General features: G+C 54.5%; 2 long non-coding RNA genes across 2 annotated transcripts; both read right to left on the bottom strand.

Annotated features, from left to right (window-relative positions):
* Nucleotides 1-13,502: 13,502 nt before the first annotated feature.
* On the bottom strand, nt 13,503-15,541 carry LOC142048193 (uncharacterized). Its single transcript, XR_012657426.1, has 3 exons — nt 15,263-15,541; nt 14,813-14,902; nt 13,503-14,150 (listed from the first exon to the last, which is right to left on the bottom strand). It is a non-coding gene; the product is annotated as an uncharacterized LOC142048193 (long non-coding RNA).
* Nucleotides 15,542-16,665: 1,124 nt separating this feature from the next.
* Nucleotides 16,666-19,589, bottom strand: LOC142048195 (uncharacterized). The gene is made up of 3 exons (XR_012657427.1): nt 19,361-19,589; nt 18,582-18,649; nt 16,666-17,998 (listed from the first exon to the last, which is right to left on the bottom strand). It is a non-coding gene; the product is annotated as an uncharacterized LOC142048195 (long non-coding RNA).
* Nucleotides 19,590-21,470: the final 1,881 nt, after the last annotated feature.

Below are 21,470 nucleotides of genomic sequence, written 5' to 3'. Positions count from 1 at the left end.
AACCCAGTACATACAGCTCTGGGGAAAGATACACCGATTACTATTGAAAGCTCGGGATGATCAGGAGATGTGGCGGCAGGCGCGGCGGTGCCTGCATGGTGCTACAGGCGACAGTAGCCCGGAAATAGACCCAGGATCAGCAGTGGGGACGCAGACAGGGGCAAGCATCGTGGGGGGTGGGAAAGAAGGGGAGAGTTCGGACGGAGTAGCCTGGCCAACTACTCAGTCTGAGGCTCCCAAAGAGGTGGATCGGGAAGCGGCGGTGTTCCCTGTTGAGCCAGCAGGACCCTTGGAATGCCCCCCCGCCCCGCATACCCCTGGGACGATTTGGCGCAGGCGCGGGTACCTGCGCGCGGGGAGGGTGACGGAGCGGAAGGAGAAAGATGACCAGCGCTGGAAGCAGCGCCGGCAGCGGCGCCGCCCTCTGCCCGACCCTCGAGACTGGCTCCCGGGGCAACCCTTGAGATGGGAGTCGGACGAGGAGGGGGATTGGGGTGCCTGGAGGGGAGAACGGGGGGGGTATAGATCAACCTCGAGTAGCAGCGAATCAGAAGTTGGGGGAGAAACCGATGCCCACATGTGGGAAGGGGGACAGATTGCCTGCAGCGCGCAAAAAAGAGGCATAAGGCAGCAGGGACTCGGAGGACCAGTCAGAAGGAGGGAGGAGAGGGACCGCCAAAAGGGGACGTCCGGAGCGCTGCAGCTCCGGAGGGGTCCGCGGAGGACGTGCTGCGGCAGCTGCAGCAGGCTATGCGCGCACTAGGGGAAGTAACTCGGCGGCAGACAGGACTCTTAACGAAGGGTGCGCCCCAGCGACAGTCAGTCGAGTTACCTAACTGGCGGCTGATAGCCAGAGATTGTAGCCTCGATGGAGTAAGGATAGAGATGCCCGGGATCTTCCCTGTCCGACTAGCTCCAGGAGGAGGGGTGGAGTGGACGCCGATAGATGCCAAGCTAGTGCGAAGTTTATGGCGAGAAATTAGAGAAAAGGGGTGAAAGACGAAGGAGTAGGATTGCTGCTGGGCGCTGCGCATGCAGCGCCGTTGACCCCCTCTGATGCTAAGCAGTTGGCGAAAGCAATATTGGCTCCCACAATGTACATACTTTGGAAGGAGGCAATGCACAGTGCCTGCCATGCCCTCGTACAGCAAGCAGCGGCAGTTCTGGGCCACCCACTGAGAGGGACCACCCTTGACCGGCTCACTGGCAGAAGTCAAGGACTGGAAACCCCGCAGTTGCAAGCAGCAGAATTAAGGGGCAGGGAGCTGCAAGCGGTAACGGAGAGTTCCCGCAGAGCGTATAGTGAAGTGGGCAGGTATGAGAAAAAAGCAGAACCTTGGCAAAAGATACAGCAAGGACTAGCAGAGCCATTTACAATGCTTTGTGACAGGTTGCAGAAGGCTATTATAGAATCAGAATTGCCACCAGCAGCCAAGGAGGCAGTCCTTATGGATTGCCTCCGAAATCAAGCAAATCCGCAAACACAAGATGTCCTCCGCACCCTGGCGGTGGGGGCATCATTGGGTCAAACCATCAGGCATGTCTTGCGCCAGGAGGCGTTGAACCAGCATGGCGGTGCGGGAGCGCACGTCTGCCAGAACCCTGACTGTGGAAGCGAAGAAAGGGTGATGGTGCAAGCGGCCGGGGTGGGGCCGAGATGTCACTTGTGTGGACGGCAAGGGCACTTTAAAGCTGGGTGCCCGCTAGCGGAAAGGGGAGGACGTAATGGAGGAGGAGCGCGCCCAGTAGGGAGGTGCTGGGCGTGTGGGAAGCCAGGACACCTGGCAAGAGATTGTCCAACTACGAAGCCGGGAAACGGCCAAAGGAGAGCGAAGCGAGGGGGATTCGCGCCTCCTGTGAGTCAAATGGCCCCCATCATGGTGCCAGCGCCAGGAGCTTGGCCCACCGTAGAGGGCCAAGGGGGAGTGAAACTTCAGGCAGGGGAGCAGAACCAGTAAGATTTGCAGGTTACAGCCCCTGCGTGGCCTTGGTCATAGGCTGTAACGAGAGACCCATGGCAGCAGTGATGATTACCCCGCAAGAGCTGAGTTGCCCGGCACGGATATACCTGGGAATGTTAGTGGATACCGGGGCAGATGTCACAGTGATGCCACTCGAACGGTGGCCACCAACTTGGCCCCTTGCCATGGGAAAACGTATAATAGGGGTAGGAGGAGAACAACAAACGAGGACTAGTACTTGCCCTGTGAAACTCGAAGTCATGGACGAGGAGGCAGGGAAGCTCCTCACGGCCGTAGTGACCATACTAGTAGCAGATGGGGTAGCAAGCCCCTTGCTGGGGCGAGACGCCCTTGCCCAGATGGGGATCGGGTTGAAAAATTTAGCATAAGGGCCACTGCCTCAGAGGGGCTTCGTCAGCACAAGTTAGTGTGGAAAACTGAACAGCCCGTCTGGGTGGAGCAGTGGCCCCTGACAACAGAGAAAACAGAGGCTGTAAGAGCTATAGTAAAACGAGAGCATGAAGCAGGGCACCTAGAGCCCGCGATGAGCCCGTGGAACACCCCTATATTTGCTATAAAAAAGAAAGATAAAAACCAATGGAGGATGCTGCATGACCTTAGAGCAGTAAATCAGCAAATGGAGGACATGGGGCCTCTCCAACCCGGCCTACCAGATCTGAGTGCTGTCCCGAAAGGATGGCGAGTCATTGTTTTAGATCTCAAAGACTGCTTCTTCAGTATTCCACTACATCCAGATGATAGAAAGAGATTTGCCTTTACTCTGCCCGCGGTGAACTGCGCAGAACCAGGTAGTAGATGGCAGTGGACAGGACTTCCGCAGGGGATGAAAAATTCTCCAGCGATCTGCCAGAGGTATGTGGCTTCTGCATTGCAGCAAGTAAGGCAACAGTATCAGGAGAGAATCTACATGATCCACTACATGGATGACGTCCTCATAGCTGCGCCCACCGAGGCGTTGTGTGAACAAGTCTTTTCAGACACCCAAAGGGGCCTTGTGGGACAGGGCCTCAAGGTAGCTGAGGCAAAGGTACAGCGAGGACCAGTGTGTGGATTTCTGGGTGCTAGAATAGAAGGGGATTGCATACAAGCTCAGCCTATTAAACTTACACCTAAGGTTAAAAATTTACAGGATGTACAGAAGCTGGTAGGAGCACTGCAGTGGTTGCGGACGTTTGTGCACGTCACTGGTGAGGAGATGCAACCTTTCTATGCGTTGCTGAAAGGGACCGACCCATGGGAGCCCAGGACTTTAGACGCTGAGACAGTCCAGCAGTTGCAGATGATAGAACGTCGAATGCAAAAGGAAGGAGTATGGCGGTGGGACCCTCAGGAGGAATTAATCGCAGGTTGGATTCTGACTGCCGGTGGAGGATTAGGATTGCTATATCAAATACAGGCGGGGGAAGAAAAGCCACTGCGATGGGTATATCAGAAGGTTCCCAAGGATGCGTTCTCCACAAAAGTCAAGGTAGCCGGGGGAATGATTTGGCGTCTGTGACGGGAAAGCAAGGGAATCTTTGGGAAGGAGCCAGATAAGCTCACAGTGCCGTGGAATGGGGAGAAATGGCGGAAGGTGGTAGAGAGTGAAGAGGATATACAATTGGCAGTATACTCATACCCAGGGAAAATCGTCACAGGCACGGTACAGAGGTGGGCCGAGACAGCCAAAGTGGTGGATTTGAGTGTGGATAGTAGAGTTTTGGATAACCCTCACCCAGGACCAACATATTTCACAGACGCTTCCTCGAAGACGAACAGAGTGGCGGTAGTGTGGAAACAAGAGAATAGTTGGATGCGCCAGACGTATGAGGAGCAGGGTAACAGTGTGCAGTGGCTGGAGGCGAAAGCGCTAGAGATGGCCCTGCAAAAGGATATAGATCGGCATATAAATGTGTGCACGGACTCCTTATATGTGTATAAATTAGTCATGTCCATGAAATGAGAGGGTGTACCACACACAGAAATTGCCTTGATGCTAGAGGTTGCTTTATCGCAGCGAGGAGCAACTGTGACAGTAATTCACATTCGCAGTCATCAGACGGGGCCTGGACCACTGATTGAGGGGAATCGCATGGCTGATGAGGCAGCCGCGGGAGTCTGGACATTGGCGGAGGCAAAGAAACTGCATGAACAACTGCACCTGGGTGCTAAAGCCTTGGCAAAGGAGTGTGGCATCTCAATAAGAGCAGCAAGAGAAGTAGTAGCCACCTGTCCTTACTGTCAGCACTCGCCATTGTGGGAGGCAGGAGTCAACCCTCGAGGACTGGAGGCAAATGCTATCTGGCAGACTGACTTTACTGAATGTCCACAGTTGGCCCCCGGACGGCACCTGGCAATTACAATTGGTACATATAGTGGAGCCATCATGGCTACTCAGCATCAGAAGCAGAGCGCAACGCACTTGACTGCGCATTGGACCATGGTGATGGCGTGGCTTGGAAAGCCCACCGAGATAAAAACAGACAATGGACCATGCTTTCAGGCTCGAAGTACCGAAGAATGGTGTAAAGCTTGGAATATTGTATTAAAACACGGCATTGCTTACAATAGCACAGGGCAGGCAATAGTTGAACGCGCTCATCGCACCTTGAAAGCAAAAATAATACAGCTTGGGGAGGGGGAGGGGTATAAGGGAGCTATACCCATACAGCTTGGGGAGGGGGAGGGGTATAAGGGAGCTATACCCATAGCAGCTCAGCAAACTATTTTAATGCGTGCATTATATTCGCTTAATCATTTTATTCGTGGGCAGGAGCAAGTTACAGCAGTGGAGAAGCACTTTGGCAAAGCTCAAGCAGGCGAGCGCTATCCGCAGGTACGAGTAAGGTTCCCAGGCAGTGAGCAATGGGAGAGAGGATGGAAACTGAGATGCCTGGGGAGGGGCTACGCTGCGGTTGAGAATGAAGGGTGCATAGAATGGGTGCCTGCAAAGTGTGTGAAAGCAGAACTGTGCAAGGATGTACAATGAATAATCCCTTTCTGAGTTGTCTCTTTGCAGGGTCTGCTGACATGGATCCTCATGCTAGCCGTACCATTGGGAAAAGAAATGAGCTCCTTGACAAGATCGCAAGCAATATTGCAACGAGAGCGACACTGGGAAAGGGCGGCAAAAGAGACATATGAACTGGGACTGGATAGTAATAATTGGGGGGATCTTGTTGTGTGTAGTAACCATGGTTACTTGTGGGCTGCCATTGTTATGCTGTGTTATAAGACAAATCAGGGAGCGCCTGCGAGAGTTACATGAATATAGACCTGACCGCAATATGTATCCGCTTACGCAAGTAGCTTTGTAGAACTTTTAGTAGCATGGGGAGGGGGAGATGTAGGGGAATAGACAGGGATCAGTGACCGGAAGATCACGGGATGTGACGGAAAGATAGACTCCTCCCCATAGGAGTGGCAGGAACAGGAAGCGCAAGAGCTGTATAAGCGTGTGACGCAGCTAAATAAACAGACATTTTGTATCCATCATATTGATGTCTGTGCATCACTGTCCCCAGGGTGGGTAGAGCCCTGTGTCCCGGAGATATGCGGCCCAAGATAAGTTCTCCCATAGAAGCGTACAGCAACACCACCTTCTGCGAGAAAGAACACCTATCCGTGTTGTAATGTAGGAGAATGTTTCTGAAAGGTCTAGAAGCCAGTATCTAGTGGCTTTCAATTTTTTAAAAAGATGCAGGTTTCTAAAGGCCACACAACCACAGCGTTAGCATATTTGTTTTAGCAAGTGGTGACCCTGTAGGTCAGCGTGTGCTGCGACAAGGTGGTCCTGAGGAGACAGAATTGCTTTTTGAAATTTCCCTGAGATTTGTTTATTTGATATCCACCCAAACCCCAGCATTAGAACAGTGGGACAAATCTGTATCGTCATAAACAATACAGAAACACCTAAAATCCAATTCCTTGTTGCATGCTGAATGCCTTCGCAGACAAAAAAAAAAAAAAAAAAAGGAAAAAAAAAGTCTGACTTACGTTCCCTTTTTTGATCATATCAATTTTACAGGGAAGGCGTTTGCCTCTTCTCCCACCAAAAGCCAAAGATTTGAGCGAAAGGGAGTGAGTGGGGAAAGAGCACAACCAACCTCTTTGGAATTCAGAAATGTTTAGGAAACACCAAGTTTGTCAGTGAGAAGGGATGAAGTAAGAGAATGGCCGGGGAGTACAGAAGTAGTGTTCTATCGTGTATGGAATAAAAACATTTGGAAGGAAAATGGTTTTCTCCACGTCTTTGTGACTGCATTGAGAAGCACACAAAAATCCTCTTCCGTGAGAGCACAGGGTGCCACAGCAGCCCCAGGCGTGCTTGATACATTTCATTAAGCCTTCTGTTTGCCAGCATCCTCACAAGATATGATCATCCTTTGAGTCTGAGCAGGCCCCTTGTAAATCCAAAGAGAAGAATTGCAAGAATGTTCGCTGATCATTTTTTACAATATTTTAACCAGATCTTTCTACACTTGCTGTCATGGTTTAGCCGGCAACTCAGCCCCACGCAGTCGCTCGCTCACTCCCCCACCGGTGGGATGGGGGAGAGAATCAGAAGGGTAACGCTCGTGGGTTGAGATAAGAACAGTTTAATAATTAAAATAAAACCAACAACAACAACAAAGCAATGGAAAGGAAAACAACAAGAGGCGCGAAACCTGGGCGGGTGGGGGGACGAACCACCGAAACAAACCACAGGCGACGCAGCCGCTCGCCGCTCGCCACTCGCTGCCCGCCGACCCGACGCCACGCCTTCCCGAGCCACAGCTGCCCCCCCCCCTTAATATACTGGTCATGGTGTCACATGGTATGGAATGAACATGCCATTGGCCAGTCAGGGTCAGCTGCCCTGGGCATGGCCCCGCCCCACCCAGCCTCCCGCCGACGCGGCACTGCGCGGGAAGCTGGAAAGGTCCCCGACCACCACAGGCACCGCAGTGAAGAGAATTAACCACTTCTCAGCCAAAACCAGCACAGAAGCCAACACGGTTTCGGTATTGCCACCTTCCATTCGTGTACTGTTCCTGGATTCAGCCTTCGCTTAGAAAAAGGACTTGTGACCTAAATGGCAAAGCATTTCCCTCTCCTAACTGGCTTTCCAATCCATTACTTCCTCACAGAGATGCTGTCTGCATCTTCCGTAGACTGTGTTTGGTCTGGTGCCTCAAAGGATGGTAAGAAAAGCCATATTCAGGACAGAAGTCCATACATTTCGGTGCCCTCTCTCACAGCAGCCGGGAGCAGATGCTCACATAAATTTAAGGAGTGAGGTCACGTTTCAGCATAGCTGTCTCTCTCTGTCAGCCGGCTGTACTGCCCACCTCAGTCAGCGACTCAGCCCTCGTTATAAGGCAACTGCAGTTATGCAGGTCTTATAACTAATTCATTAATTGTCCTATTTTCTACACTCTGGTAAGAAAGAACAAAAGAATGAAAGAAGGTAAGGGAGGGAGGAAACGAGGATGGGAGCAAGGGGGGGACGAAGGAGAAGAGAGAAAGAGACAAAAAAGAGAGAAACCCTCATCGTTGGTAAGCCCTCTTAGTCAGGAAAACAAAATCTTGAGAGCGGATTATGCAACTAAATGGCTGAAATTCCACCTGTAATGGCCTTCTGCTAAGCTTTGTCTCTCCTAAGTCGTCAGCCTTTAAGTTCTCTACTTGCATTGCAGTACCGCAAAGTCCTCATAGAGTTAACAATAGCCAGCACCCTTTCTACCTTAATAATATGCTGCTTTTAATTCCCCACAGCCACCTGTTTTCCCTAGCCTCCACTCCACACACCCTCACTCTTCACCATTGGTGATCCGGAGGAAACTGCTGCTGCTTCTGGAGTGATTTAGCAATCCTTGACACCGGAACTCGGGTCTTTGCCCTTGCAATTGACTCTCCAGCCATACCTGGAAAGGCAATACATGATGTCGCTTCAGGAGTTAGAGAATGATTGAAATGGTTATAAAACCAAACTTGGTTAGCCTTTGAGAGCCCTGCGTGAAGAAAGCTGGGCACGAAAGAGATGGATCAATGACAATTCTGATGAGCTCGGTCTAGGGAGCTGTGGGAAGGGGAAGGAAACAAAGGGAGAGCTATGGGAGGGGAGGGGAATTTAGGGAGTTAGAGCAGGTGCTGGGAGCCAGGACTCCTCAGTTCTCCTTTCAGCTCTAGGACTGTGCTAAACTTTGCCAGATACAGTTCCTTACCCATTGTTCCCCACCTCTGTCAATAAGGATGTGGGCCAAAAGGCAAAGAGAGTTCCTAGAGGATGCCAGTACCTATTTCACCAGCCCTGCAAGGCTGGGGCACGTGCATGCCACAGACAATCCGGCAAACCCTAGCTCAATAGTCCAAAGGTCAGAAGTCAGGGACAGAGTTGCTGCAGGAAAGAAATTTAGCAATAGCATGGAGATTGTGGTTATGGTTGCCATAGGAATTGAGCTGGGATTTGCGTATGAGTAAAGGCTGTAAAAACCCTAAGAGCCACATTTACAGTAACATAAAAGACTGAGTTTATAATTAAAAGAGAGTTACCTATGGGCGTTGTGAATGGAGTTTTTTAGATGACCTAAAGAATCACCGCCAAAGGTATTAGCAAAATTGGTTTTAAGAAGATGTTGTAAAAGTGCGACTTCACAAAGTTCGATGGCAAGTTCACTCTATTAATTACTGCATGGAAGAAACATATAAAGGAAACATGAGTTACACTGGCGTTAAAATGATTCACAGAGAGACCATGGATGCAAAAGGGCAAGGAAGACCCTCCCATTGAGTCACGAGGTTCAGAGCAGAACCCCTTGCTGTCTAAACTCCTGATGGAGCTTAGGTGTGGCCTAGGTCCAATCTTAGTCTCAGGCTTGGACAACGTTTTATGTCTAAGGGATTGTACATGCAAAGTTTACGTAACGTTTCATTAGCATCAATTCAACACACAATCAAAGTTACCAGGACAAAATCAAAGTCATCATACTACAAGGTTTTGTGTGATATCAGCTGCTTTCCAAATCTCTGCCCTTGGTGAAAGGTCTCTCTGCCTTGAGGGGCGACCCTGAGAGGTGTCCCAGCTCACGGGGAGATCACCACCACACATCCACGCTGCCTAACCAGGAGAGCTCAAAGGCGGCTCACTTAGGCTGTCATATTTATGGGATAAAGTGGTTGGCTCGTAGCCAAATCGCGTGCGATGGACAAGGTATGCGTGAGACTCCTTGTACCCACAGCTTTCTTCCTGATAAATGATAAATGATCCTTAGGCAAGGCACCTGCTCTTGATGTGTCAATGACGTGATGGGTGTTCCAAGCTCATTTGCACTGATGCCCTACGGTGGCAGTCTGCTGCTTCGTGGGTTTTTAGAGAACAGATTGAAACTAGAGGGGTTCGTGGGCCCGGCTATGGCTCAGGCCTTTACCTTCTCCGCAGCCTGCACCAAACCACCACTGTTGCATTAATAGTAGGAGTCTGAGGAGTGGCAGGGTTCAGACAGGACCCCCTTGCTTTCTAAAATCCTCCTCCGAGAGGAGTCTAGGTGCGGCTAGGACCAGTCTTAGTCTCAGACGGTTTATTTTCTAAGGGTTGTAGAAGCAACCACTCATCAGAGTATTTGTTGTCAGTAACTAATCTGGCAGATGCCCGGCCTGCTCACGTTCAGTGAGAACCATCACGGCTAGATCAATGAATAGTGCGATTTATTAAAGCGACAGATACACAGGTTCTTTGGGTCACCGGTGATAAGATTGCTGGTTACAAGACGCACATAAATGCCGAGGATATGAGTACACTGCTGGGCTACAAGTATGCTAAACAAATATGAAGCAACTCTACTATGAAGCAAAGCAACTCTAATACGTTAGAGATTTAAAGTGACTCTGTAGAGGTTTCCAATCTTACCCAAAGGCATCCCACCGCGGGGTAAGAGAGGCTCAGCCCATCGACTGGTCCCAGAAGTCAGAGTGGTACGCGATGGTATCTTCCCTGACACCCTCTTTCTCTTCACAAATTTCATACTATTCTTTATCTTTCAGGTGGAGCTTGAGTGACTCTAATCATACATCCCTTTATTATGGCTGGTGTAAAATTTCCTCGCTTTGCTTTTAAAGATGTAGGCTAGAAAAATTCAAAGCGCGTGCCCAGTGGGGGTGGCCGCACCTTAGAGGCGGGTAACTTTTGGGATGGAGGTGTGTTTTGGTATTAGAATGATATTATAGTGAGCAAAGTTCACCAAAAGGACAGCATTTAGTCAAAAGCATGACGGACTGTTGGCCCAGGGTCGCAAATGTGCAGCGTACCAGCTCCATGGTACCTGGAGTTCCCGTTTATCACAGAGCCCGGCCGCGATGCCCCCACACCGCTCCACCCTCCGGACAACTCCTCTCAGAGTCAGTACGCCAAGTTCTCCTGGCATTGCTGACATCTAAGCTTACCAGGGAACTTTCATGGAACGGCTTCCTCACATGTCAGCTGCATTTCACCCTGAAAGCTTCTTCAGCGCTGTACCTTTTCTAAAAACATAAGCTCAGTGTCTAAGTCACCTCCAGCGATTATTCCACACACCACCAGTCTGGTCAAGGGGTCGAGCACATCTGTCACAATGGGTTAGGACCAGCCTTAGGTTGATTCTGTTGATGCAATTCAGAATCTTCCTATGATTTGAGGGTAGGTTTGCTATAGGGGCCATTTCTGGGTAATCGCAAGAAATGAGGCCACCCCAGGCTGCTCTAAATGAGGGTTTGGCTACACATGCATCGATTTTAGGATACCATAGTTACCAAATCTTGAGCCGATCACCAGCTCGGTGTTTGAGGTTAGGGATACTTCATGGATCAAAAGCTGTAGTTACCTCGTATGGATGTTGTGGTTTAACACCAGTAGGCTGCTAAGTTGCTCGACCTCTCTGCCCTGGGGGGATGGGGAAGAGGCTTGGAAGAGTAAGAGTGAGAAAACTTGTGTGTTGAGATAAAGACAGCATAACAGGTAAGGCAAAAGCTGTGCTCACAGGCAAAGCAAAACAAGGAATTAATACACTACTTCCCCTTAGCCACTTCCAGGAAAGCAGGGCTCCCAAGGCCTGGCCCTGGGAGCCCCGAAGAGCTGGCCCAAGGCTTATTGCTCGCCCCACAACCCGCCCTGCAGTCTGCCCGGCTGCCGTGGCGTGACCGAAATCGGGAATAAAACTCCGTAACACCAATGTAGTATGAAGAAGCGGGCATTCTTTATTACGGAGCCAGACGCACAGGGGATAATTCCTCCTAGCGTGCATACCGCAAGGCGTGATAGACAAAGCTTAGATTGCTCGGTTATATACATATGCATTAGCTTTCCTGGAACTAATTCTAACACTTGCTTCCTAATTACCCGTGCGTTTTAAGTCCCTCAGAAGCCCCTCAAGAGGTATCGGGTGGTCCCTAGTGCTTTGCTGAAGGGGTGTTTTTTCTGTCCTTTCCATGAACTCTGAGTCCTTCTTCCACATATGGCCGTGAGGTGGCCCATCAAGTAATCTTGTCACAGTGTGTGGCAAGGTGTGTCGGTTTCACCGGGTGTTGTGACTCTTATCTAGATGGAGATGTCCATAGTTCCTTCTGTCTTGGTTTCGACTGGCGCCAGCTGCTAGGTCGTTTGCGTCCCCGTCACGCTCGCAGAGATTACGTCCTTGAGTGCATTCTTGCCTAGAGGCCCCTCACAATATCAACCTCTGATATTCAGTTCACAGTAACCTTTGTGCCTGACTGCTCAGGTGCCGATTCAGATCGGTGGTGGCAAGAATGATCCTCCAGCCTTCCTGCCTGTGCATCCTGAGCGTGAACCCTCTCTGCTTCTTCCCCAGCCTCAACCACAACAGCCTCTGCTCCTCAGCTCTCAACAACGTATTCAAGACCACCTGTATCTCCTTCCACTCTGGGTCATGATTCTCCACAACAGTTTCCAATACCTTCGCCACCTTTGCCGCGTCTTCCCCATACATTCGAGCCATCTCCTTCCAAGCCCATAAGCCTCCTACGGAGAAGGGTACTTGAACCCGCACCCACCCTCCTGTCGGACCCACGGCCTGCCTTAAGGGTGCTTGTAGCACTGCCCCCCGTCTCCTAGTTCTTCCTGCTACAGCACTGAAGTTCCGGCCCCCCTTCACTTTCTATTACTAGCGATAGAACCGAGGGGAGATGGCTTCATGCTGCATCGGGGAGGTTTAGATCGGATATTAGGAACTACTTCTTTACTGCAAGAGCGGTCAGGCATTGGAACAGGCTGCTCAGAGAGGTGGTGGAGTCACCATCCCTGGAGGTATTTAAAAGACGTGCAGATGTGGCCCTTCAGGGCATGGTTTAGGAGACATGGTGGTGTTGGGTTGGGGCTTGGACTTGATGATCCTAGAGGTCTTTTCCAACCTTAGTGATTCTGTGATTCAGCACCACCATTTACACCCCCATATCCACTTGTCCAACTTCCCTGTTTCCACACTGATCGTTACCTCCCTGTAGACTTCCCTGTCCCGGAGCCACTAGTCATCCTACATCATCTTCCTCTTCCACCAGCTCCTTGTATTTTACACCTCCTTTTACCAATACTACATGCAGAACAACATCATGTGGGTGGTTTGTCCCAACATTGTTCTAAGGCCAAAACATTTGCATCCTTAGTAATCGATCCGCGATCTTTTCCCCTTTTCCAACCGCTGCTCTGCAACGTGAAAAACAAAGCCACGTATGGGATCTCATCCCATTTTCCTTCTCTTTTGCAAAACAACATCAACTGCACTATGGTATTATTGCATTATAATACATATTATTTTAATATAGGAGTATTATCATATTATATTTCAGAGTATAGATCGGCGACCAATGATTACAATACTCAGTTAACTGCTTCCTTGTGAGGGGATCGAACCCACCCCCACCCCCCTTCCAATGCTTCAGTCAACACCCTAGAGGTGACTTCTTTAAGACGGTGCCTTTACAGGATTCTCACCAATATTAAATGTTTAAATGACATTATTAAATGACATTAAATTACTTAAATTAAATTATTTAAATGACATTATTAAATGACATTAAATGACATATTAAATGTCAAAACAACTATCTGAACCAAACATGCAAAAATAAATCCATATTCTGATAACCACGCCAAAATTCAGAGACCAGTCAAGACAAGTAGCCAAACTGGGGACTCAAACCCCATTCAGTGGGACTCTAACCCGCTTGGTCAACTTTGGGGACTCGAAGCCCTTTCCAAACCAGGCAGGGGACTCGGACCCCCCCAACAAGAAAACATCCTTGGCAAAATTCTTTTTCTCTTAATAACTGACCAAAACAACTATTACAAGCACCCGTACTTAAAACCAAATTATAACTACATTTTCCAATTAAACAACCTTTCCCCTCCTGCGCGGGCAGCCCTTTGGCTGGTACGTGAGGCATTCACGCCAGCAAGCGCCTCATTCCTTGACCTCGCCGGGCCTCGAACCCAGCGGCGGGACTCGAACCCGGGGCCCTGGCTGGCGCTCCGGGCGCGCCCGTAGCAACGTGCTCGTCCGTCGGCATGCGGCCGCAGCGGGGCGGGGCCAGAGAAGGGGCGCTGCGGTGGTTGGCGGGGGGCCCTGCCTGTCCCCGCCTGGCGGGCGCCATTGGCTGAGAAGCCGGGAAGAGGGTGGGCGGGCGCCTGGGGGAGCTCCTGCAGAGCCCGCGCGGGCCGGCGGGCGGGGCCAGCCTCCCTCTTGTGAACTGAAGCCGGGCCCTTCGGCCTGCCCTGGGCTGGGGCCACTTGCGGAGCCTCCAGGGGCGGCGGGAGGAGCGCTGACAGGCTGGGCCTCCCCTCTCTAGGTTCAGTCTTGGGAATGCTTCCTATCTTCCTCGTTTTTAAGAAAAAAATTGCATACAAGTTCTAACATTTTCCACACGCTCCCGAATTCCCCTCCTGCAGTGTGGAACGTCTTGAGCACCCCACTTTGGAGACAAATCTTCTACAGTTCTACAGCCATCTCAACTGCCACATCTTTTAGTTTTATTTTTTCTTCCTCCCCTTCTTCTTCTTTCTCATGTTTGACTTTTTTTTTCTCTCTGGTTTCACCTGGGGCTTTCCGGTTGCGCCATCTTCCCATGAACCTGCACTCGATAAATGCAGGTGTACGCTGGGTTTCCCCAGTTGCTCTTCACAAGAAGTTTGATAGACGGAAAGGCTCTGGGAAGCGGCGCGTTCTGTGAAGAAGAGTGGGAAAAGGAAACGGGGGTGTTAAGAGCGGCAGTGCAATCACCCCGTCTTTGCATGCCGGCCCGGCTGGGGCTCGGTCTCCCTTCCCTCTGCCCCTTCCCGCTGCTGCTTGCTCTGTGCTGACAGGGAGGCCGGGGAGGCGCTCCTGCGCGTGGGGCACCTGGTGTGCAACCCCGCCGAGCTCCCGCTGCCTGCTGTGCCTGCTCTCCCCCTGGCAGGCGTGAGAGCGCCGCGGGAGAAGGGGCGTGCTATGGTGGGAGGAGAGGACACTGTCCAGCCTGCCAGCAGGCCGCAGCATGGAGCGACGGTGCTGCCCGACGCCTCTCGCCACCAGGCCGCCCTGTTTCTCCACGGCACAAAGACGCTGCTTGCGTGGAGTGGGCGCGTGTGCAGCTGCCTCTGCTGAAGGCACCGGGCGCAGCCAAGGATCTCTCGGGACTCGTGCTCCTACGGGCCTGACCCTGCCCTTGCTACCTTCTTGCTACCACCACCGCGTGCTACTCAGCCCTCCCAAGCCCGCAGGTCTCTCTCTCATGACGGTGGCCCGGGCCCCTCTGCCCAGGGAGAAAGCATGCGTGCCCTTCCTCCATGGACTTGCAGGCAAACCTGCTGTGCTCCCTGGCATCTCGTCCCCGTGCGTGGAGCGTACCTTCAGAGGGAAGGTCTGAACGGCCTCTTTTGCCACGTTGTACGTGAACGTCCCAAGGAGAGTTTCCTCTTCTCCGTCCACATCCACTCCCTCAGGGGCAAAGCACAAGGAGAGCCGCTCAGACTCATCCCGACAGAGAGGCAAGGTACGCACTGGCTCAGCCCTGTTATCTACCCACCCTCTCCTGGGGCTCGAGCAGCAGCCTAGCACCGGGTATGGTGGAGCTCAGTCTCTGCTTTGAGATTTGGTCAAGAACCCAGAGGTGCTTGGCCAGGACAAACCTTAAGAGGGATGAAACCTCTCGAGCCCCTGAAGCGTCCCGCGAGGGCACTGCAGTGCTCGCGAGAGATCAGGACACAAACCCCAGAAGATGCACAAAAGCAAGCAGGGCCCTGTCCTGGCTTTGCCCCAGGGCCAGATGCCCGCCAGAAGCGCCCAGCAGAGACTTACAAAGACAGCGACGTCTCTGGGGGCACTGATGACGGTCCCAAATGGAGACACGTCTTTGGAGATGTGCTGCACAGTGATGGCAGTCAGATGGACTCGTGCTGGCAACCTGATGACCACCTGGCCCTGATGCCCTTGGAAAGGCCAGCAGTTTCCTGGGGAAACATCCGCCTGCAACCAGAACGCGACAGCAATGAAGTGTGAGAGAGCACTGGGGCCAACACCACTGCCCGTGTAGCTCGAAGCATAGGCGCCGGCATGTCTGTGGGGCCTATTTCAGCTTGAAAATGAGGCGCCTGTGAGGAACTGGACAGAAGCAGGAGGCCCCTGCCCTGCCTGACAAAGGGGGTCTCAGTATTAGGGAGCAGAGGAGAAGAGCGGTTACAAAAGCATCCTAGTCAGGCCCTCGCAGAAACACATCCCTGCCCAGCGGCTCCGCAGGGCACCCGCCACCTCCCGCCTCCCGCCCGCAAAGAGGCACCGTTAGGGGTGAGTGTGGAACCAGGGTCGCCAGGGAGGAAGGCTTTCACCCAGCTGTGGCAGAGGACTGTGGGCAAGATGCAGCAGTTCACCTCTGTTCACCTCCCCAGGGGAACCACGGATCTCTAGCAAGCCCAGCCCTGTGTGAGAGCTTTGGTGTCCGGAACCCGAGCAGCACGGTGGGCTTGACCAGTACCACTGGCCTGAGGGGAGAGCCCCTGAGGTCAGTCCCCAACTTCTCGGGAAGGAAGGACACCTTCCCTTGAAGATTTCTGCTACAATTCCTGCAAAATAGTCTCAGGAGGCTTGGCAGCACGAAAGAACCATAAAGCCCAGCAGCCCCAATTCTCTTGGCAGTCGTAGGTCTCGGAAGTTCTCTGCGCGTCAATGGTGGCACCTGTAAGGAAGGGAGAGCAGATGACTGCTAGAGGCCGCAGACTAGGAGGGAGCTGGTGCTCAGGCAGTATTTGTGACGCCGCCGTCCAGCTCCACGTCTGTCAGTCCTGTCCTCATCACCACGCTGGGGGCGGGGGGGTGCCCGGCTGCACAGAGCAATGACAGCAGCCCCATCCCTGGTGAGTGCTTCTCTCACAGCACCACGAGGAGAAGGTGTGAGGGCTCTGGGAGCCTGCAGGCGCCCATGAGCATGACAGCAGACCAAAGCTGAGGGCTTGGAGCATGAGCAGCAAAGGACGGCCCGGCCATTCCCTTTGCAAATGCAGCGGAGAGGAGCAGAGCCCCTCCATCAGCACAGGAAGACGTGCGGGGGCAGCGCCAGGGGCACCTGTGCAGAGACCAAGGGCTTGACTGGGAGGGAGTCTGAGCGACCCACTCTGCCACAGTCTTGCTCTTGGACCCCGTGAAGGATTTAAGCTGCCCCATTTTGGAGAGCAGCGCCTGGAGCACGGGCTCCTTTGGGGAGTGCTAGGGGCAAGCGCAGGGCAAGGACTGGGCTGCTTGTGTCCATACCAGAGCTTTCCAGGGCCCAGTCAGACATCTCGACGTAGGCACCCAAAGCCTTCTTGGACGCTGCCTGGTTCACTTCCTGAGCTTCCTGGGAACGCCAGAAATCAACACAGAAAAGGACCACATCAGCAGGCAGTGCAGCGTGGCTCCTAGCGCCCGCAGAGGCAAAGGGTCAGTGTCAGGAAGGCAAGGCAAGGCAAGCCTTGTCCACAGAGCTGCAAGATTCTCCTGCCGGCATGAGCCGTGAGGACTAGGAAGATTATCTGTGGCCATGGCCATGGCCATGACCCCAAGGTGTGTTGATGTGGGTCCCCACACCACCGTCCACACCCGCTGTGCTCTCCATGTCAGCTGGGAGAGAGGCTCAGGCCCTGTAAGCCATGGCTGGCGCTGTACGCGAGCCTGGGTCCCACCATCGCCTCAGGAGCCTGCTCAGAGGAGCCAGAGGCACCGGCGCGCCTAGGAAAGGCTCTCAGGAGTCCTCTGCTGCCTGAAGCGGCCTTGTTACACTGGGGCTGGAGAGGGGCCTGTGCAGTGCAGAAGCTCACCCAGCAAGCCCCTGGGACAAAGGCTGGGTTGCTGCAGTCAGCAGTCTGACCCCACCAAGAATCCTGAAGAAAATGTTCTCAGGGGTTCTGCCCAGCCAAGCCTCCTTCCCCAAAATGCAGGATCACCTTCAAACTGCGGATCTGTGCCCGCAGCTGAGCCACCTCCTCCAGCAGAAAGCGTGTCTTTTGGGTTTCCTCCGCCACCAAAACGGGCAAGTTCCTGCACGACAGGAAAGCCGATCCGGTCAGAGAGCGGCCCATCGCCTCTGGGGAGCGTCTGAGCTCAGCAAGAGGAGAGAGAGACACGTGTGCTTTCCCTGCTTTGCCAGTGCTTCCCTTCCGCACCAGGCTGAGCAAAAGGCAAAGGCAGGAGGGAAGTACGGGAGCCCTGGCTGTTAGGAAAGCGAGCGCAGGTAGCACGAGGTCGGCTGACGCTTCTGCACAGAACCAATTCCATCTCAGGAAACCTCTCTTACCACAGCATCTTCAGGTTTGCCGACGACACACGTGTCAGCTCCTGGGAGGGAAAAATGCTCCATTATGGCATTCGCTACCAGAGTTGCCGGGGCTTCCCAGGAGAGGCTTCCCTAGGAAGGCACAAGCTGCCGCTTCTTTGGGTCAGCCTGCGTGGCAGCAGCACAGCCTGTGATTCCTCCAGCCACTGCCAGCAACGAGTCACTGACCTCTATCAGTCCCTTTGCCTGCGTTGTCCACACCGGCAGCGAGGTCACGCAGTAAGCACCAGCTGCAATTCACATCACCGAGAGACGGCTATTTTAGCGGAGTTGCTAGCCATCCCCCTGCAGCTGCGTTGTCGCCTGCCTGGTGCCCTGGGGCTGGGCAGCAGGTGAGCTGAGGAGGTGGGGAACGTGGGGTGCAGAGAGAGGACGCGCCTCTGACCGGGAGCCATCAGCCCAGGCTTGAGGGGACTGCGTAGCCGTGGCCTTCAGGTGTGCTCGGTGCCCCAGAGCTACTCCCCATTTCCCCTCACTGCTTCGGTGAGCACCGAGGCTGGGCTGCATGGGCTAGGAGAGGTACCTCTCCATGGGTCCCCCTGCACGGCCCCTCCCATCTGGGAATCCCCAGCTCAGGCTTGGAAAGAGCTACGCCCTTCTCTCACAGACTTGCAGACTAAGCAAGCCATTTGGCCCAGTGGCCAGAGCAGCAGCACGGCTGGGAGGCTACCAGTCTTACCGGTAGTCCAAACGCCAGTGCCAGTCAAGGACCTCCTCAGGACGCACCCGCACCACGGGCGTTTCACACATACCGGCCCAAAAGGAAAGCTGGCATCCAGCACAGCCAGGCTGTGTTTGCTCATGAAAACTCACCCCGAGCCACTGGGAGCCACAGGAAGACGACTTTCAGGAACCTCTTGCTCTGCGGGGCCATCTTTTGCCTGGAAAAGAGGGAGTCCTGTGGCTGTCAGTGCTGCAAGTCTTGGGCAAACCCCCACACCCGTGGATTTCCATCTTCAGGCCCTAAAGCCATTGCTTTGCACGCCTTTCCACACCATTCAACGCTGCTGGCAGCTCTTCCCCAAACGAAGGGCTCCAGGAGCACCTTCCGAAAGGGAATGAAAATCATGCAGGGAAGTACAGAGACTGAGCAAATGAGGACTGCTTTTCAGTAGTCCTTCTGGTGTGGACCTTGCTCTCCCTCTCTTTGGCTGAGAGAGCAGGCCTGTTCTCACTTGCAGTCACACAGATTGCTCTTAGGGGTGTTTCTCCGCGCAGCTGGGAAGTGCAGGGACCTTGTCTGGCTTTCCTTCCAGAGCCCTCCCAGACCTGTGTGGTCTCTTGCCAAAGCTGGGGAAGACCCTTGCCCTGCAGAGGCTTGGCTGTGCTCCCGAGCTTCTGGCTACACGGTGGTTTGTCCTACCACAGCTCTGGGAGGGTTCTGGGGCTCCGGCAAATGCGTGGGAGTGGGGCTGCCGAGGGGCTTTGCTCTTGGCTCTCCCCGAGAACGGGCACCGCACGAGCTTTGGCACCCGAGTGGGAGCCCTGGGCTGGTGGCTGGGGAACACCCTCTGCTCTCCCCCTTGCTTGGGGGAAGGGACATCCCCCTTCTCCCCCCACCCCCCACCACGGCAGAAACAGGTAGTACGTACCTGGCAAAGATGCGTGTGCTCAGCAGAAGTCTCCACGGGGAGACAAGGGCACCTGCCGGATGCCAAGCCAGGCTGAGGACCGCCCCTGGGCAAAAAAGCCAGAGAAAAGTTAGGCCTGTCTCTTGAGGTCTCTTCTCTAGGATGCCCAGCCACACGTGTTTGAGCTCCCTGCGGGAAGGCGGGCACCCAGTCCTACGCACTCCCTCCCTCCCTGGGGCAGCCTGCACTTCTCCTGCCCCTCGTGACATTTGGGCAGAGCTCTGGCACAGCGCAGCTCTCCAAGTTCACCCCAGGGGACTTCACAGCAAGCAGCAGTGCTGAGCTTACTTGCAATTCCTGTGGCCTTGTTGCGCCACTTGGCAGGCCCTTGCGTGGCAGAGCAGGGAGCCGAGGTGGAAGGGACCGTCACCAGCTCCACCTCCACGCACGGATTCCTGTGGGAAGAAAAAGACAAATGCCGGTTGCCCACCATCCCCACGCCACGGGAGCCGAGGCTAGCGGGAGCAGCCTGAGCAGAGGCCCTTGACAGAGGACGGGCTGTCCCAGCCCACCCGGCAGGACAGCCCTATTCTGAGCCCGTCACTCCCTGCTTCCTGGCACCAACTGCCCCTTTGCAGACACCTCTCGGTGGCCGTCTGGGGAGAGGGCACAGGCTGCTGTCCCCCATCGTGGGCCACCCCCCTCCTCCCTGGTCACTGGCGTTCTCCCAACCCCTCTCCTCCCCGCACAGCTGCCCCACCACAGCTAGGCAGGACCTCGCCTCAGCATCCCAAGGGGGGGCAGTGTCAGGTCCCAGGGGCTGGCCTCCCTGTGCAGCAAAATCTCCCTGCGCATCAGGGTGGGCTCTGACCCCTGCAGCACAAGGCTACCCCCTCCCCAAAGGCCCCTGCTGCACACTGGCTTCTGACGCCGCTGACTATATTGGGCCACTGCCCTGCTACCCCCCCAGCCTGACGCCCCAGGCAGGAGCAGCCCACTTCGTACGCGCTGGCCTGGCAGCAGCTCGGCCCCGCTGCCTCCCCTGCCAGCTCTTGTCTGGCATTAATCCCAACGGAGCCTTTGGAGGCCCCTTGGTGTCTTCCCTGGGGGGCCTTTCTCCTCGCCATCTCTGGGCCAAGGCAGGCTCCCCGCTCAGCTCTTCCCCCTCAGCCCCAGCAAGCGTGGCCTGCCCAGGCAAAAGCAGCTCCAGTAGCAGCCACGCGCCGCCTCTCAGCAGGAGCGCACCTGCCCGGGCAACAGCCACACGCATCTGTGGGCTCCTGCCCCACGCGCCACAGGGCTGTGCGGGTGGCCAGCTCTGAGCTCACAGTGGTGGCTCTGACGTCACACTGGGGCTCCCCAGGGCTGAGCCGGGAGGGGCAGAGAGGCTGCTGCCGTCCCAGGCGCTGGGAGCCCGTGCCTGTGGGCGTGCTGAACCCTGCCACACTCCCGTGCCAGGTGGCTGCCTGGCCTGGCCTGCCGGGCAGGGTTCCATCTCTCCTGGGCACCCCTGGGAAACCAGAAAGGGTGCTGGAAAGGGGGCTTTGCTCTTGCCCCACAAGACAGCCGCTTCCAGCAGCGGTTCTCCTCTCAGAACCGTTTTGTGGGCCAAGAAGAAAAAGGGCCAGTAGACCGGAATGTGCTGTCAGGCGCCCAGCGGTACATCTGGTTAACAAGGACTGTTTGTTTTCTTGCCCCTGCTGGTTCTGCCTCCGCTTCCCTCATTTGAAATGGCAGCGTGAGCGTGCTCCTTCCTTGTCTTGCAGTGGCCTGGAGGGCCCAGGAGCAGAGGGGCACAGGCTGCGCTGAGGGCTCTGGGCAGCACGGGCCGTACCAGGCTCCCAGCCTGGCAGCACGGGGTCACAGGCTGTATGGAGCATGGCCCCGCCAACTCCCACCTCACTGCCCGCTGGGAGCCCCACGCCGGTGCAGGGCCAAGCCGTGCTGGGGCAGTGCGGAGCTCCAGCTACACAGCCATGCCAGCCGCTTTAGCAGGGGAGCACAAGGCGCCTGCTTCCCCCTGGGTAGCCCCAGGCTTGCCCGGGCCCACGGACCCGCCAGCGCAGCGGGCCGTCCAGGCAGCAGAGCTGCCAGTGCCGTTGATGACAGGAGGGCCCTGGCAGCAAAGGGT

The sequence above is a fragment of the Phalacrocorax aristotelis genome, chromosome 25 (genome assembly GCF_949628215.1).
Source record: "Phalacrocorax aristotelis chromosome 25, bGulAri2.1, whole genome shotgun sequence".
NCBI lineage: Eukaryota > Metazoa > Chordata > Aves > Suliformes > Phalacrocoracidae > Phalacrocorax > Phalacrocorax aristotelis.
The sequence above is the reverse complement of the archived record's forward strand: the minus strand, read 5'-3'. Positions and strand labels throughout refer to the sequence as shown.